The sequence below is a fragment of the Pectinophora gossypiella genome, chromosome 17 (assembly GCF_024362695.1).
Source record: "Pectinophora gossypiella chromosome 17, ilPecGoss1.1, whole genome shotgun sequence".
Taxonomy (NCBI): domain Eukaryota; kingdom Metazoa; phylum Arthropoda; class Insecta; order Lepidoptera; family Gelechiidae; genus Pectinophora; species Pectinophora gossypiella.
This window is the reverse complement of record NC_065420.1, coordinates 7,126,658-7,142,530: the sequence shown is the minus strand read 5'-3', so window position 1 is coordinate 7,142,530 and position 15,873 is coordinate 7,126,658. Positions and strand designations below refer to the sequence as shown.

At 37.3% G+C, this 15,873-nt stretch overlaps 2 protein-coding genes across 4 annotated transcripts in view; one reads left to right on the top strand and one right to left on the bottom strand.

Moving 5' to 3' along the window:
- The window catches only part of LOC126374477 (ejaculatory bulb-specific protein 3-like), a 401,847-nt gene that overhangs the window by 264,574 nt on the left and 121,400 nt on the right, over window positions 1-15,873 (bottom strand). The window lies entirely within an intron of this gene.
- LOC126374376 (G-protein coupled receptor dmsr-1-like) overlaps window positions 1-15,873 on the top strand; it is a 40,808-nt gene that overhangs the window by 16,918 nt on the left and 8,017 nt on the right. The gene's annotated exons all lie outside the window — the stretch shown is intronic.

Below are 15,873 nucleotides of genomic sequence, written 5' to 3'. Positions count from 1 at the left end.
ACACCATGGAGCTTATTTATATAACTTAGAGTAACTAAAAGTTTGGTCCAATCAAAAGTTATAAAGTTAGCTATGATTTGAGGAGCTGCCAGTATGTTTTTTGTGAGGTTACCAACCTATCGGCCACAATCAATTCATCAGATTGAATATGACCTTTACTTGTGAACAACGACTTGCGTGTAATGTCTGTTCTTTATAAAGCAAAAAAGAAGAAAAAAAAATAAGATAACTTTTTAACATTGAGTCTTTTTTTGACGTTTTCATATCCGTGACTAAAAACATTCTGAAAATAATCTACGTTTGTTCTATATTCTCCATTCTTCATAAACCGCATTTTTAATAAAGCTGGTGTGGTTTATAAACTTTATTAGGGTTTAATAAACTCGTAAGAGTATGAAAGAGCAAAAACAGGCCTTTTGTCTACAGAGTTACACAATGAATCGAAAATTCTAATAACCATTTATTATTGGCTTTTATGACATGTATTTTATGAGTCTGGGAACTTTTAATCGCCTGAGTTATTACGGAATACAATATAAAATTTGTATTGTTTCTCCAATGAAAATTTTAAAAGAATCGAGTTCTATACTATTAAAACACAATAACACAACTCAACATTATTAAAAATTATGTTAATAATACGGTACAAGAGAGGATGAACGATAATAGGATTACGAAAGCGGTATATAAATCGAAGGTTGGTGGTAGGGCTGGCAGAGGAAGACCAAGAAAGACGTACATTGATCAAATTGGAGATGTCATTAGAAAAGGTTAGCACAATCTACTCGGAACCGGCGTGCGTGTATGAAGCAAGAGAAGTGTGTCAGGATTGACGGAAATGGAATTCCATAGTCTCTGCATACCCCGGTGGGAAGTAGGCTTATGTATGTGTGTATGTATGTAAATAATAAACTAATGTATTGTAACTGTATTAAACTGTATATAGAATTTATGAAACGCAAAGCCTCTTTGTTTGTAAGTAAACTCGCGAACCAATAATCCGATTTATGCTGTAGCGCTTTTTGTTGTTTATACATATAGACATTATATTGAATAAATGAGTTCTACGTTCGTTGTTGGGTAAGTACTTACTTACTTTAAAACGATCGCAAGTACACATGGGTCGCTTTTACGGATGACAAATGTATTGTATAAAAACTATAAGTACTCATTATTGCAATTTTAACTTGATTTGTAAGAAAGAGTGTTACTTAGGTCGAATCCAGCACAGGCCTAAACCAATGATTGTCAAATTGGATTTCGAATTAATGTTTGGATCCTCAATGATTATCACGTGCTCAGCGGCGAAGGAAAACATCGCAGCCGAGAAATGTATTTTCGGAGGTATGTGCCCTAACCTGTATTGGGCGGTATTCCCTTCGCGGGTTGGAAGGTCAGACAGGCAGTCGCTTCTGTAAAAAACTGGACCTGTCAAATCTTCAGGTTAGGTAAGCGGACCCTGTGAAAAACGGGATAATGCTAGAAGAGTGTTACTTAGTTAAGCATTTCGATAGAAGTGAGACACTGTTCTTATGTTTTATTTTCTTATCGACTAACCCTGGATTTATGATACAAACGTGCACGAAACCAGACACATTCACTTTTGAGTTCGAAATATTGCAAAGACATAATTTTAGTTTTGAAAAATGTGCAGTAATTAAAGCTACTACTTTTTTTAAGTGAGTTATTGTAAATTTGTCGTGTATAGTTTGTAACTTTACTTCTTAAGTATGTTCATTCAATTTATTTGTGCTATGATGTCGTTTTCTTTGTAGTTAAGTTAGATAGAATACATTTTAAAGTGAGCCGAGGTTTTTCTTGCAGCTTCTTTTCCCCGCCTATACAGGTTGTGAGAAGCTGCAGTAGTTTCAGGCGGATGAGATATTCGTTAGGAATAAAATTGACTAAAGATTGACTACTGAATAAAGATATTTTTGAATTTGAATTTGTAAATGCGGAAAACAGAGCTCACACAAATAAGCAGTATTTAGATTTTTAACTTGAACATTATCAAGAAAGCCCACCAGCAAAACATTTTGTCTCCTCGCTAACAGAACCAATGTCGGTAGTCATGCAGCGTTGCGTCGCATCAGTGTGACTCATAATTCATAATGAACTAAGTGCCGCATCTAGACTTATTTTTCAATTCTCTTGGGTAGCGTAAAGATAAAATTTTATAAATATTTATATTCTCACGACTTTCTTAAAGTGTTTGTTCATCATTACACAGTGTGTCGGAAAATTTCCACTCAGTTTCCAGTTTATTGACCAGGCATTACTTATCACGTTTAAATTCGTTTGTCCTCCTAGATGTTTCACTCACGACTTTATATGTAGACGCTAAATATTAATTGTCACCATTTTGACAGATCCGTGACGAAGTCGTGGTAGCCCATTTGGTAGAACGCTTGCCTTTCACTTTGAGGTCGCAGGTTCGAATCCAGCACAGGCCTAAACCAATGATTGTCGAGTTTGTTTCTGGATTCATGTTTGGATCATAAATGATTATCACGTGCTCAGCGGTAAAAGAAAACATCGTGAGGACACCCACATTCCCGATAAATGCATTTTCGGAGGTATGTGACGTAACCTGTATTGGGCTGGTTTTCTTTTCGCGGGTTGGAAGGCCAGACAGGCAATCGCTTCCGTAATAAACCGGACCTGTCAAATCTTCAGGTTCGATAAGCAGACCCTGTGAAAAACGGGATCATGCTAGGGAGATGTGTTTTGACAATTCCATAGACCTTTGACCAAATTGTGGCCGCAAATGTCCTTTCGAAAAATTAAATTATGTACTGCCTATTTGGTCGTCATGATAGGCTGATTCAGTTCATAATTCCCAACTTAGGACACATTTTGTTTCTAGCCTAGATTTCCCCACTGCTGGGCAAAGGCCTCCCTGAGTTTCCATTTTTCCCTGACCTGAGCGTTCTCTCTCCAATCTGTCTTAAACGTGTCCAGGTCATCTGGCTCTCCATCGCTTCCTGGGTCTGCCTCTGTCTCTGCGTTCAAGAGGTGTCCTTATGGGGATGTTGTCGAAATCACTTTGTGTGACTGACTTTGTTTGGTAAGGACTTTGCTGGCTTAAATCACCCGATTGTCCTAAAAAGTAAGATGATTCCACGCTTCGGAGGGCACGTTAAGCTGTTTCAATGGATGTAGTTCTCAACGGCTGGATATGTACATATTATAATATACACTTATACCTTTAACTTTACACTCTAATACTACTGTACTGTATTGTTTAATGCAAAGAATGATGGATAACAGAACCAGATCATAAACGTCTGCCTTCAATCGAATGCTCTGAATCTGAATCTTACTCAAAATTATGTACGTATTGGCGCCTTCAAATTACGCATGTAGTAAGCAGCTATATTCGCGGGGCTGAATTTGTATGGATTTATTTAGCAGCACGGCTATCGCGCGGATGCAACGCTGCAACAACGCGGATAATTTCAAGCCAGGTCGCTCATAGCTTCGATCGTATATTTGAAAATAGCATTAGGTAGTCATAAGTCTATTCCAACCTATTGGCGACAAAACAAAAACAAAGCGACCCAGGAAGTATTCAACTAGCTTGCCCAAGTACATAGTACTTACCTACTTATACGTACCTATCTAACCTTACGTCTGGCGCTCCCTGGACAATTTTCGAAAACATCCCACGCTGACAGGCAAATCCTTTTAACACGAGATGAAAATAATGAATATGAAAAGTGTAAAAATGAGGCAGTAGGCTCAAAACTCGGCTTGTCTGCGTTTTGGCCACTGAGTGAACAGTTACATGTTATGATGTCAGTTGACAAATATTATATGCCTGAAATATATGAGAAGTTACTTTTATAATCTTACTAACTTTTACGAAACTAATTTTACGATATTCTATCGCGCAAAAAAGAATTCAGCAACTCCTATTTCTGCCGCACCATTAAAAAGTGGGGTCCTTTAAGCAAAGCGTGAAGAAGCACCTAATAGGTCAGTATAGTAGTCGCAACTGATTCGAAACTGACTCATTGCGTTGTTTTTAGTTGCTACTGCAATTAGGGCTTCACTGTTTACCATCAGGCATAGTAGAGCCAACATACTTGGCCGTTATAAAAAATAATAATAAAATAATAAGACACCCTACGGTCTGGCGGAATTATTATACCTGGATCATTTTTTTTTCTCAAAACTTATTTAAATCTTAGTCAAATTCAATCTCGGTTGAAAAACAATCAAAATGGCGGAAAAACAAGATGGCCGCCGATTGCTTGTAGGTATACAAGTAGGTAAAATTTTTCTTTCATACAAATTATTTTAGGTCGAGTTCGGTCCTGATTGGAATTTATACAATAAGTAATTATTCACGTCAACAATAAGCGAGATATTAATCGACCTTACAACCCTTAAGATGGAAGAGGGAGCAAACTCCGAATCCAATAAATGAAGTCTCTGAGCCTCATGACGTAAGTTTAATATTGACCGTCAGTGGATCACTAAATTAAATACGGGTCTTACAAATCTGCACGAAAGTCCTCCTAATTTGGAGATACGATCACAAAATAAATTTGTGTAAAGTGCGCAGTTGCTAAACTTCTTTATCTTGCGTGACGCAGAAACTCTACTCTCTCCACAAATTATATTTTATTGTGTTAGAAAAAAATGAGCTCAGAAATAACGATTTGTTTATCCATGAGTTTCTTAATTGTTAGTTATAAATTCAAAGAAAAGTTATATTTGTTGGTGAAGAATCTGAAACTTCTTGTTTGATTAATTATCATGCATTTACAAGTCGGCCGCTTGACTGCGAAAGCTAGTTTTGCCTTTGTAATTAAGTACAAAGTCTATGCTTAGCAAACAAAATAAAACCTTTGTTTTTATCGCGAGTCTTTGTGTCTACTTAGTCTCTGGATATAAAATATTTTTTCCACTTCACACACGATGTATAATATGTTACCATTGTCAAGTAAATCCTTTTTTGAATACCTGTAGGTAGATATATTATATGCTATTATTATGAAGTATTCTATATACAGGGTGTTAGTGACATCGTAACGAATACTGAGAGGGATAATTCAGACCATGATTCTGAGTTAATATCAAGTGGAATTTGCCGTCGGAAAAGTCATGATTTTTTTTGTGTTTTATAAATTATTTTCTGTTCCATACTTTGCGACAGAAAATTCCATTTGATATCAACTCAGAATCATGGTCTGAATCATCCCTCAATTTCGTTTTCGTTACGATGTCACTAACACCCTGTATTACCCTACATATTTTGTTGTGTGTCTATGTATAGTTTATTATTTTCTCTATAGTATGGTTAGGTAGTATGGTTAGGTGGTCTAGTGGTTAGAGCGTTAGGCTCACGATCTGGAGGTCCGGGTTCGATTCCCGATGGGGACATTGTCGAAATCACTTTGTGAGACTGTCCTTTGTTTGGTAAGGACTTTTCAGGCTTGAATCCCCTGATTGTCCGAAAAAGTAAGATGATTCCGTGCTTCGGAGGGCACGTTAAGCCGTTGGTCCCGGCTATTAGCCGTAGAAACACCTCCACCAACCCGCATTGGAGCAGCGTGGTGGAGTATGCTCCGGTTGATTGAGGGGAGGCCTGTGCCCAGCAGTGGGACGTATATAGGCTGTCTATGTTATGGTTAGGTATAATTAAGTTAATATGTATTATATTATATTGAGTACGTATTATACGTGGGATAAGGGCAGAAGGATGTTGATGATCTTCTCTTCTATCGTGTGGGTTGTGATGTGGATTACCAACCTCATCAACCCTGGTGTCAGGGTTATTATTGAGCCGCCAAAGGCCCCTGATGGCCCCATGAGGCCCCATGGCTCATGTTACTTACATCAGTAAATAGTAACCCGGACCAACGGCTTAGCGTGCCTGCCGAAGCACGGATCCGGCCTCTGTGGTCCAGTGGTTGAGCATTGGGCTCACGATCCGGAGGTCCCGGGTTCGAATCCCGGTGGGGACATATCACAAAAACCACTTTGTGATCCCTGGTTTGGTTTGTCCAAAAAGTAAGATGATGTTGATGATATAATTTACGTTTTATATTATTACTTAATACGTCATATACTTTACACCTATTACGTAAGTACTCGTAAGAGTGTGAATATTATTCCGTTATTCTAACTCTCATGTATGAATAACAGTTGCGTCTAAATATAACCCTATCAACCTGAGCGTTTTGGTACTGCTTGCGTAAAGTTAAAATACAGACAGACAGACGAACAGATGTTTACGTGGCGTTTTGTTTATATTCAATAACGGCTTACCAGTCCATACCGGTTTATCGGAAATCGATCATTTCGATCTTAACACCTGCTATAAAACTGACGAAAAATTGTTTTCTTCCTTAAAAATAGAAATATGCTAAAGATACATTATTTAGTCGTAAGAACATCAACACGCAACAAGGTGTATATTACTAGGAATTAAATACACAAAAAATATGAAAAATTAAAGACATTTTGTGAGGTATGCCGAAAAGCAACGGATGAGACTTGTACAGGACCGGAAAGTATGGCGTGAAAGAGAGGAGGCCTATTCCCAGCAGTGGGTGGATACAGGCTGAGTAGATAGATAGATAGTAGAAACGCATTTTAATGAAATAAAAAAATACCTGATGATTGTCTTACATAGATCTGTAATTTACTCAAACACGTTACAACAGTGTCCAAATTAGTAATTACTCGTATTGAAGGAAATTAGTTTGTTAAAAAGTCGCACAAAAACATGAAATTTGCATAAAATGTCTACGTCTGAGATTCAGTCTTGATTGCTTAGTGTTGGGGTTCAGAATCCATTAAAAACATTGAATACTTTATGAAAATTCAAGTTTTTATTGATCTTACCACCATTGTGGTTTAATTTCAAAATAATACGGTCTGTTGGATTATGTAGCAAGAACTATGAAATATTTTTTTACAAGGCGTGTCGGCTCGGGTCGTGTTTAGTGTAATAGATAAGTCGATCTACTGACAAGTAGGCAAGGGCCTTTTCACTCGATCTCGCCATTCAGTGTTTCATCATTGGTACATCGTCACAACATCATGTGATGTCTCATTAAATTACATTTAAAAAAGCTGCTTAGAGAACTATCATAATAATATTGGATACATACCCCTTTAAATACCTGAGCCGTGGTAGCCCAGTTGGTAGAACGCTTGCCTCTCACTTGCCAGCACAGGTCTAAACCAATGATTGTCGAATTTGTTTTCGAATTCATGTTTGGATCATAAATGATTATCACGTGCTCAGCAGTGAAGGAAATCAACCTCTGTCAGTTATCTAACTTTGTGCTTTATTTGTAATGCTAAATGAATGAATTCAATTTTGTACTTTTTTCACGATATATAAATCAACACGATATAAAAATCTCTATTCTAACGCTCGACTCTCACTTTTCGAATTCATATTCAGATCCTCAATTATTATACTGTGCAGGGAAACAACGTGAGGAAACCTACATTTCCGAGAAATGCATTTCGGAGATATGTTATCTAACCTGTAGTAGGCTGGTTTTGACTTCGTGGGTGGAAGGTCAGATAGGAAGTCGCATCTATAAAAACTGGACATGTCAAATCTTCAGGTCAGGTAAGCGAATCCTGTGTACGCGATAACGCTAAGGAGATGAGGATATTATAGCTCTATTCCCAATAGCTCCGCTGATCCACTATTCACAATCTTACAATCAAGGGAATGTGCTGAGTAAGTGTTCAGTAACTTGTTGAAGGTTATTCAGTTGGAAACCTCTTTTCTCCCTCGTGAGTGGGTTACTAGAGGCTCGTGTGTTATGCAAGCTTGCTCGGATCCAGTTCGTGTTTTAACTTGATTACATATCAGTAGGTGATTTGTTGGTCTTGGTGAACTTTGGTGAGCTCGGAAAAGTTGCAGTTTCTATAATCGCTAACGTATATTATCCGTGGGAATTAAATAGTCATCTCGCGTTAAAATGGTAGCATGGCAGACGGGCGCGTGCTAAAATACATAGTAGGAATCTACGATAGAAAAAAATCGTTATGGAGAAGGTGTAATAGTTTTATAATGCTACATCTTGTTTGGTTTTTATGAGTTCCTATAAATTGTTTAAAAAATATTTATTTTTCAATTTTTAAAATAGGAACATTTGCCACTTGACTAGGCTCTCCGTTATAGGCCTCCGGGATCATTGACGACGCACGGACCATGCACCAGGACCCTGTTGTGGTTTAGTGAAAAATGTTTCTTGTAGGTACAGTCATGAGCAATGTCGTGTACCCACTTTATCCTGTCGCATTAACATATTTAAGAAATTGCTGCATGAGCAATAACGCCGCCTGTTGTGTTTTTCTGTATAAATTTTGTCCTTATCTCTGTATTTTGTGTTCGTTGTGCTCAATAAAAAGTATTTTTATATAGGCCTACAGTTCAATTTATTGAAACTAAAGTAACATGTCAATGCTCGCGAACGTACACACCATAGAAGCATGTAGATCCATTCTTTGAATGTCTGCGTGATCAGCTACATATTCGATTAAACCCTGGATAGAACTGGCCATTATTTAATCAGTGGTACGGGGAACCAACCCAACTGGGGATTCGTTTCATTTTCCAATTTATTTTTTAAATCTGGTTTCCATTTCGCTCCAGCACATTTCTCCCGCTTCACACAGTTTCACAATCTTTTACCAATTGGTCAGGCCATAAAGGGAAGGGACTTACTTGTGCGTGATTCGAATTTTTTACCTCGTATCATGCAAAAACAAAAACATTACTCTAAGTCATTTTTGTGGGGTTTTTATTTAGCCCATACCAAAAGATAATATTGTAATTGTTTTAAACAACCCAAATTATATCATGAAAAGTGGCGGTTCGTTTAATATTCCTTTAGTTTTAACTACTATACGCATTTCTCTAATGTGTTATATCAAGGATGTTACGTAGCTCCTTAAAAGTATTCCTCTATATACGTATCCAAAACTTCACGTTCATAATATTTCTGATTTATATCACGTAGAAAATCTCCGACCGTAGTTTTACCTCTCTGAAAGTATCTTATAATTGAATGGAATATTATTAAGTTAAACTTTCTATGCAATTCCTCTCAATTCATCTTAGAATACTTTCATTTTTAAACGACTTCATAAAAGGAGGAGGTTCGACGCGTAAGTATATATTTTATTTTAATATTTTTTATGTTTCTTAATAAACGTGTAGTCACAATCACGTCGGGGCAACTATATTCCTATTGTAAGTACATTTTATTTAATAATTACTTTACTAACCAGATTATAATTTACTAGAGAACCTGCTTTTTACGTGATCCTGAAGTTATAGACAGGTCGGTTTTTTATACACTACTCTACTGCTTACTGGTTTTTATAGAGTGACCTCGAAAATCAATATGAAAATAAATTTCGAGTGTCGTTAAATATGCTTCATTTTTCAATTTCGTAGGAGGTATGTCCAACTGTGGGTGCGGGTAAAGTATAAAAGGTATCTCAAACCTTTATTGCTTTGAACTCGAAGTTGTTGGATGAAATTGAAATGTTTTCAAATATCAGATATTCGTTTTATACTCACTGTCAATCATTATATTATATATAGCTATTTTAGTATAAAAAGAAGTATTGGAGATTTGGATCTTTGAAAATATCAAACTATATGAAGTAAAGAAAATCCCAATTTAAACATTTTCATGTAAAATGATGTCAAAACGAGATCATATCGATCCTAGTACCTATTAAAAAGTTATCAGATCTCATGTGGCAACGGCCTCCATGGTTCAGTGGTTGAGCGTTGTGCTCACGATCCGGAGGTCCCGGGTTCGAATCCCGGTGGGGACAAATCACAAAAATCACTTTGTAATCCCTAGTTTGGTCAGGACAGGTTAGGACATTACAGGCTGATCACCTGATTGTCCAAAAAGTAAAAAGATCTGTGCTTCGGAAGGCACGTTAAGCCGTTGGTCCCGGTTATTACTTATTGACGTAAGTACGTAGTCGTTACATGAGTCATGTCAGGGGCCTATGGCGGCTCAGTAATAACCCCGACACCAGGGTTGATGGGGTTGGTAATTCACCTCACAATCCACACGATAGAAGAAGAAGATCTCATGTAGATTGTGGAGCTAAGTTTGTAATTTTATAAGTACGCTCTAACTATACAGATTCTAAGTTCCCATGTACAGTACATACAACAATCATTGGCAAAATGATCTTTGAAAGATCCAAGGACGAATAAAAATAGATATTTGAGTAAGAATCCCTTTGGCATCTAGGAATTAATGCCAATCATAACTTGAAAGTCTTGTTGTTGTTCAAAAGAAGAAAAAAGTTGTTTTAAAATGCTGTTGAATTATTAATTAATTGTTTAGAATCTCCGAAGTTGTCTAACAAGATTTAATGTGGCCGTTTTTAACCGACTTCTTGTTTAAAGTACATTCATCCCCCTAGCATTATTCCGTTTCTCACGGGGTCCATTTACCTAACCTGATGATTTGACAGATCCGGTTTTTTACAGAAGGGACTGCCCGTTTATCTCAACCCGCAAAGAGAAAGGTCAGCTCACATACCTCCGAAAATTCATTTCTCGGGAATATGGGTTTCCTCACGATGTTTTCCTTCACCGCTGAGCATGTGAAACAGACACGCAAGCACGTGGGAGCTTGTCTAAAGTGCATTACTTAAGTATAATTAAAATTGCACCTCTTAATTGCTATGTACCTAGTACATTTTAATCTGTTGATACGGTTTTCCTTATTTGTCTGCGGGTGAAAGACGTCAGCTTTTGTTAAGTTTGTCTTGTCTCATACACTCGAGGCGAATGTTAACAACAATTCCGTATAGTAGTGGCTATTCTTGGTTGACAACTATGATATCCGATACTTGTATATCATATTTGTCTTTCGTTGTATGCGTAGAAACTTAGTAAATTATACCCAATGGCTAATAAAGTAATGATGATTGATGGAACTATTTATACTATCTATCGAATAATTTTGTTAATTCTACTATGCCTGATAGGAAGGTTTCCATGAGGGTTTTGGTCGGTGTATTGAATTTTATATTTATTTTGAACTAAATAGTACTGTTATGTTTTGTCTCGTTTTGTCATTGGCTCCGATTCCAGCAGACACCTAATTTTATTTTAATTTATACCCGTCATTTTCTTATCCGCCGAAAAGGAAAGAGATAGATGATTAACAACTGTTAATTTTAAAATGAATAAATAATCCGCGCGAATAAAATAGGCATTTCTCTAGTATGTAACCCCTTTCACGTGTGCTGTCAACTTAATTCTGTCGGGTAATTGGCCAACATAAAATTTTGGAAGGGACGTGTGTTCCATAAATTTTATGCATGTCGATTACCCGTCCCTTTCCTTTTTCGGCGGATAAGAATATGACAGGTATAACTTAAAATAAAATTAGATGATGTGTACAGGAATCAACACCGTTGTGTGTCTTATTTTTACAACATTAATACTAAAGGCGAACTTCGTTTTTACCTTCTAATCTGACCAGCGCTCCTTAATATGTTTTACGTTACCCTATTTCTCTGTTACTCCAGATAAAATAATTCTGAAATTTGAGGAAAGGCTGTTTGCAGGGTTTTATTCCTTTACGTTTGCATCTAAGTATTTAATTCGGTTAAGATTTTCCTTTTAGAGTTAACTGTAATCCCGTTCAACATGTCTAAATCGGGGGATCCAGCCGGCAATGTCTTAGCGAAATGGATTACCAGACTAGGACCGTCTTAATAAATGATTATTGACGTTGTCCTAAAATGAATCAAATCAAACCTCCCACGTTACCAGGATATTAAGTGAAATTTACTTCTAGATTCTTAGAACTTATTGGATACAATTATTACCTACTAGCTTTTGCCCGCGGCTTCGCTCGCGTAAATTCGGGGTAACACGGTTCCCTTTTCCGTGTTTTTGTTAGTCACAAATAGTCCGCATACCCAGTTAGCTTTCTACCATGAAAATTGCGGGATGCTCCATACAAACTTCCACCCTCCATTTTAGCGAAGTGGGAGGTTAGGAAGAGACAAAAAATAGCCTATGTCATTCTCCAAACTTAAAAAAAATCACGTTATTGACGTTGCTCCGTTTTGCCGTGAAAGACGGACAAACAATCAGACACGCACACTTTCGCATTTATAATATTAGTATGGATGTCACATTACATTTAGTAGTGTAGTAGTCAAATATTTCTTATATGCACATCCAATTAGTCCAGTGATGGGTACATATCTTTATTCTCGCCATTGCACCGATGCCATCTGACTACCGAGGCACGTCACAGGTCTGCCCACTATAATCATTTGTGGCCTCTATTCTGTGACAGCTTTTGTACACAAAACATCCTCTTATTTAGCCAAGTGTCCCATCCATTTACATTTAAGCCCCATGACTCGCCTATGTACTACTTTCTACCTACTTTCTAATGTATCTCGTAAAATTGGTACTATGATTTGTGGGGAAAATGACAAATACATTTAATTGAAATCAAGTTGTTTTTTTGGGAAATCTTCAATAATTTTCCCTGTCCGTATGTCTTCCCTTAAAAGGCGGAAAATAATTTATTTATTTACCCCCTACATCACAATAAGCTAAAGATGCCTCAGAATGATTTTATTTTAATAAATAGCTTTTAGTCAAACAATATTTTGACAATATATTTTTAGTAGCTTTTTGAAAGGGTAGATGTTCGAGAAGACGACAAGTTATTGCATGGGTTTATTGGAACAAACTAAAGTATGCGACAGTATTATTTGTCCATCAAATGGAATTTATACTTAGTATTGTAATTTACACACTTACATATGTGATGTATGTACCAATAACTTGAGTTACGCAGACGACATGGCGCTGTTAAGCGCGTCGGTTTGTGAGGTGGTCATGGTTTGTTGTATTTAAGAAAAAGGGTCAGTCGGTTCAAGTTCTTGAACCCAGCAGCAACACCGGTGGTACGTTTGGGGGCACTTTTTACCCGCCTCAAAGACCATGCACTGCCTCTTCTTAACAACCCGTACACATAGTTACTACTGACCTCGGAGACTATGTAGAAGTTGAGAGGGAGCGGAGGGCGTTGTCTGTTAGGGCAAAAATAATAGCCCGCAAGTTTGCGCGACGTTGACGAGAAGTGAAAATTACGCTTTTTAGAGCGTAATGTACATCACTCTACACCTGCTGCCTGCGAATTATACTAAGCGAAGTTACAGCGACCTCCGCAGCCTGTATAATAAATAACGCATTTACCGTGTGACCTTGGGGCTGCCCCGGTTCTGCAGCGCGTCAGGAATGTTCGCGGAGGTGCGCACCGCCTGCTTTCATGCGACCATGCGCAGGCGAGGGGTATAATTAATGCACAGACTGCGGGCCGCAGACTCGATTGCCCTTTTCTCCGGCATTGCTGTGACAGACATGTCTGTAGCTATGCCGTTCAGAAGGTATTTAAACCCGCCTATCCCATTTTATTATTATTTTATTGTATTCTAATTTATAATTTCATTGAAAATATGGATTTTAATATCTGAAATAAATGAATTTGAATTTAATATAAACTATAAAACAGTGGAGAAAACCCCGTAAATAATTCTCATTGGCATTTGGTCCATTTGAATTTAGTTCAGAATAGATCTAAGAGATGGCGCCACTAGTATTTTAGAACGCGGTATCGAAGTTATCTCTCCGAAAATATACATACAGAGCGCGGTACAATCAACATCAAGACTTAAACAGTCTGTCCCACTGCTGGGCATAAGCCTATATAATTATTTTTTCTGTAGACGCAGCTGTACTAGTTTGCGTTCTACTCTATATACATTCAGAAATTAATATGAATCGGTAAGGAATGAATTCAATGAACAAGTAATTGTTTTGACTTTTGACTGATTCACGTTTCTTTCACGGTCGTTTATTTTGTTGTTAATTTATTATAATGGGTTTTTCGTTCGAGTTTTATTTGTAATAATATTAATGAAGGAAATAATTATAGATTTTTAATGTAATAATAATCGAAGAAAACAATAATATTTATCTCAGAATACTAAGACTAATTATTACGGCATGGTAAATATGAAAATCCAATAGTGACTGTGTGTGCTTATTCACTTATCGGTTTGGGAATTTATTATAATGTAAATGATAATCTTCTGTGCCAAAATAAAATTGATTAATAAATAGAAACAATATTAATAAAATATCCATTGCAATCGTTAAAACCAATGTTGAAAGTGAAATCTGCTTGAAAAATGCCATTGATTGGGTAAAGATATGTTTTTGTGGTAATTGAAATTAAAATGTTGACGATATTCTATTAGAAATGCACTTTTCTTTACAAAATAGGAATAAACATTAAGGACTCAGCGAATGAACTTTTAAACTGAATCAAAAAGCTGTCATGGCAAAGTTGGCACGAAGCCGTGGGAAATCAACGACATTGTTAAGCAAATTGATAGCCACGACCCGGAAGTTGCTTTGAAAGTTCGACATGTTGGACAATGCAGACTTAACAAGATTTTTCGACCCATTTGGTCGCAAAACTAAAACTCTAGTTTCTTATAGACGTTTTTAAAGATTCAGCTTTTTACAAATCATCATCATCATCAGCCCATTAACGTCCCCACTGCTGGGACACGGGCCTTCCCTATGGATGGATAGGGAGATCGGGCCTTAAACCATCACGCGGGCCTAGTGCGGATTGACGGTTATTAACGACTGCTAATGCAGCCGGGACCAACGGCTTAACGTGCCTTCCGAAGCACGGAGGAGCTCGAGATGAAAACTTTTTTTTTTTGTGGTCACCCATCCTATGATCGGCCTTTGCGAAAGTTGCTTAACTTCAACAATCTCAGACCGTTTACCGCTGCGCCACCGAGCTCCTCCTTTTTACAAATACTTAATTGCACACGGGTCGATGCGCGATAAGAATCTAATACAGCGGAAAATACCTCCTGGTCTCCTGGTCCTGGTCCCTGGTGGTGGTGCTTCCTGGTCACTGCGGTCCTGTGGTGCACCGGTTTTGTTCTCAAACAGGGAGCGCCAGCTCGGAACCCGGTGACGGGCTTGCACCAATGCGTAACTGCACATGAGATAAATTAATTAATATATTTATCTCAAGTGCAATTTTCACTTACACATGCTAGTTTAACAAAGCTGTTTATTTTGTTGCTTCGCTGTTCAGAACAGGGGGGTTATAATGGCCGCATCTAAGCAATTCATCTAAGAAAGCAATGTTGCTATTTGACATTTGCGCATATAAAAGTAAGTGCGCAATGCAAATGTCAATTAGCAATATTGCTTTCTTAGATGCATTGCTTCGATGTGGCCATTTTTACCCCCCAGTTGTCGTTACCGGATCTTAATGCCTATCAAAAGTTGTTTTTTTTTTGCCTCTACAATACAACAAGAAAAATAGTACCTATCAGAATTTGTCCGTAAGATGCAAAAAACAAATGAAGTCGAAATAATTCTGACTCGGGCAGGAAGAGGATCCGGTGGTATAATGGTTAACACACTCGTCCCGGCTGGCCGAGCTGCGGGTTTAAGTCCCGTCCGTAATTTTCTCTTTGTGAGTTTCCCTAAGCAGGGTGAGTGTTATAAAAACAAAAATCCTAAGTTTTTGAAGGTAGGTAGATACTTAACTACTGCTCTACTCTACTTGTACTCTTCTATTCCTCTTTTGTTAGTAATTTTGTATTTCCTGTGCTGTCTGTGCAATAAAGTATTTATCTTATGTCAACTACTTAGTTTTTATTATTCTTTCCACTGCGATCCAAAATAAATACGCTACTATAATTTTAAAAGATATGAGAGCTTGTTTTCTTTTATTCGAGAAATACATTTATTATTTATTTAAAAACGAGTTATAAATATTT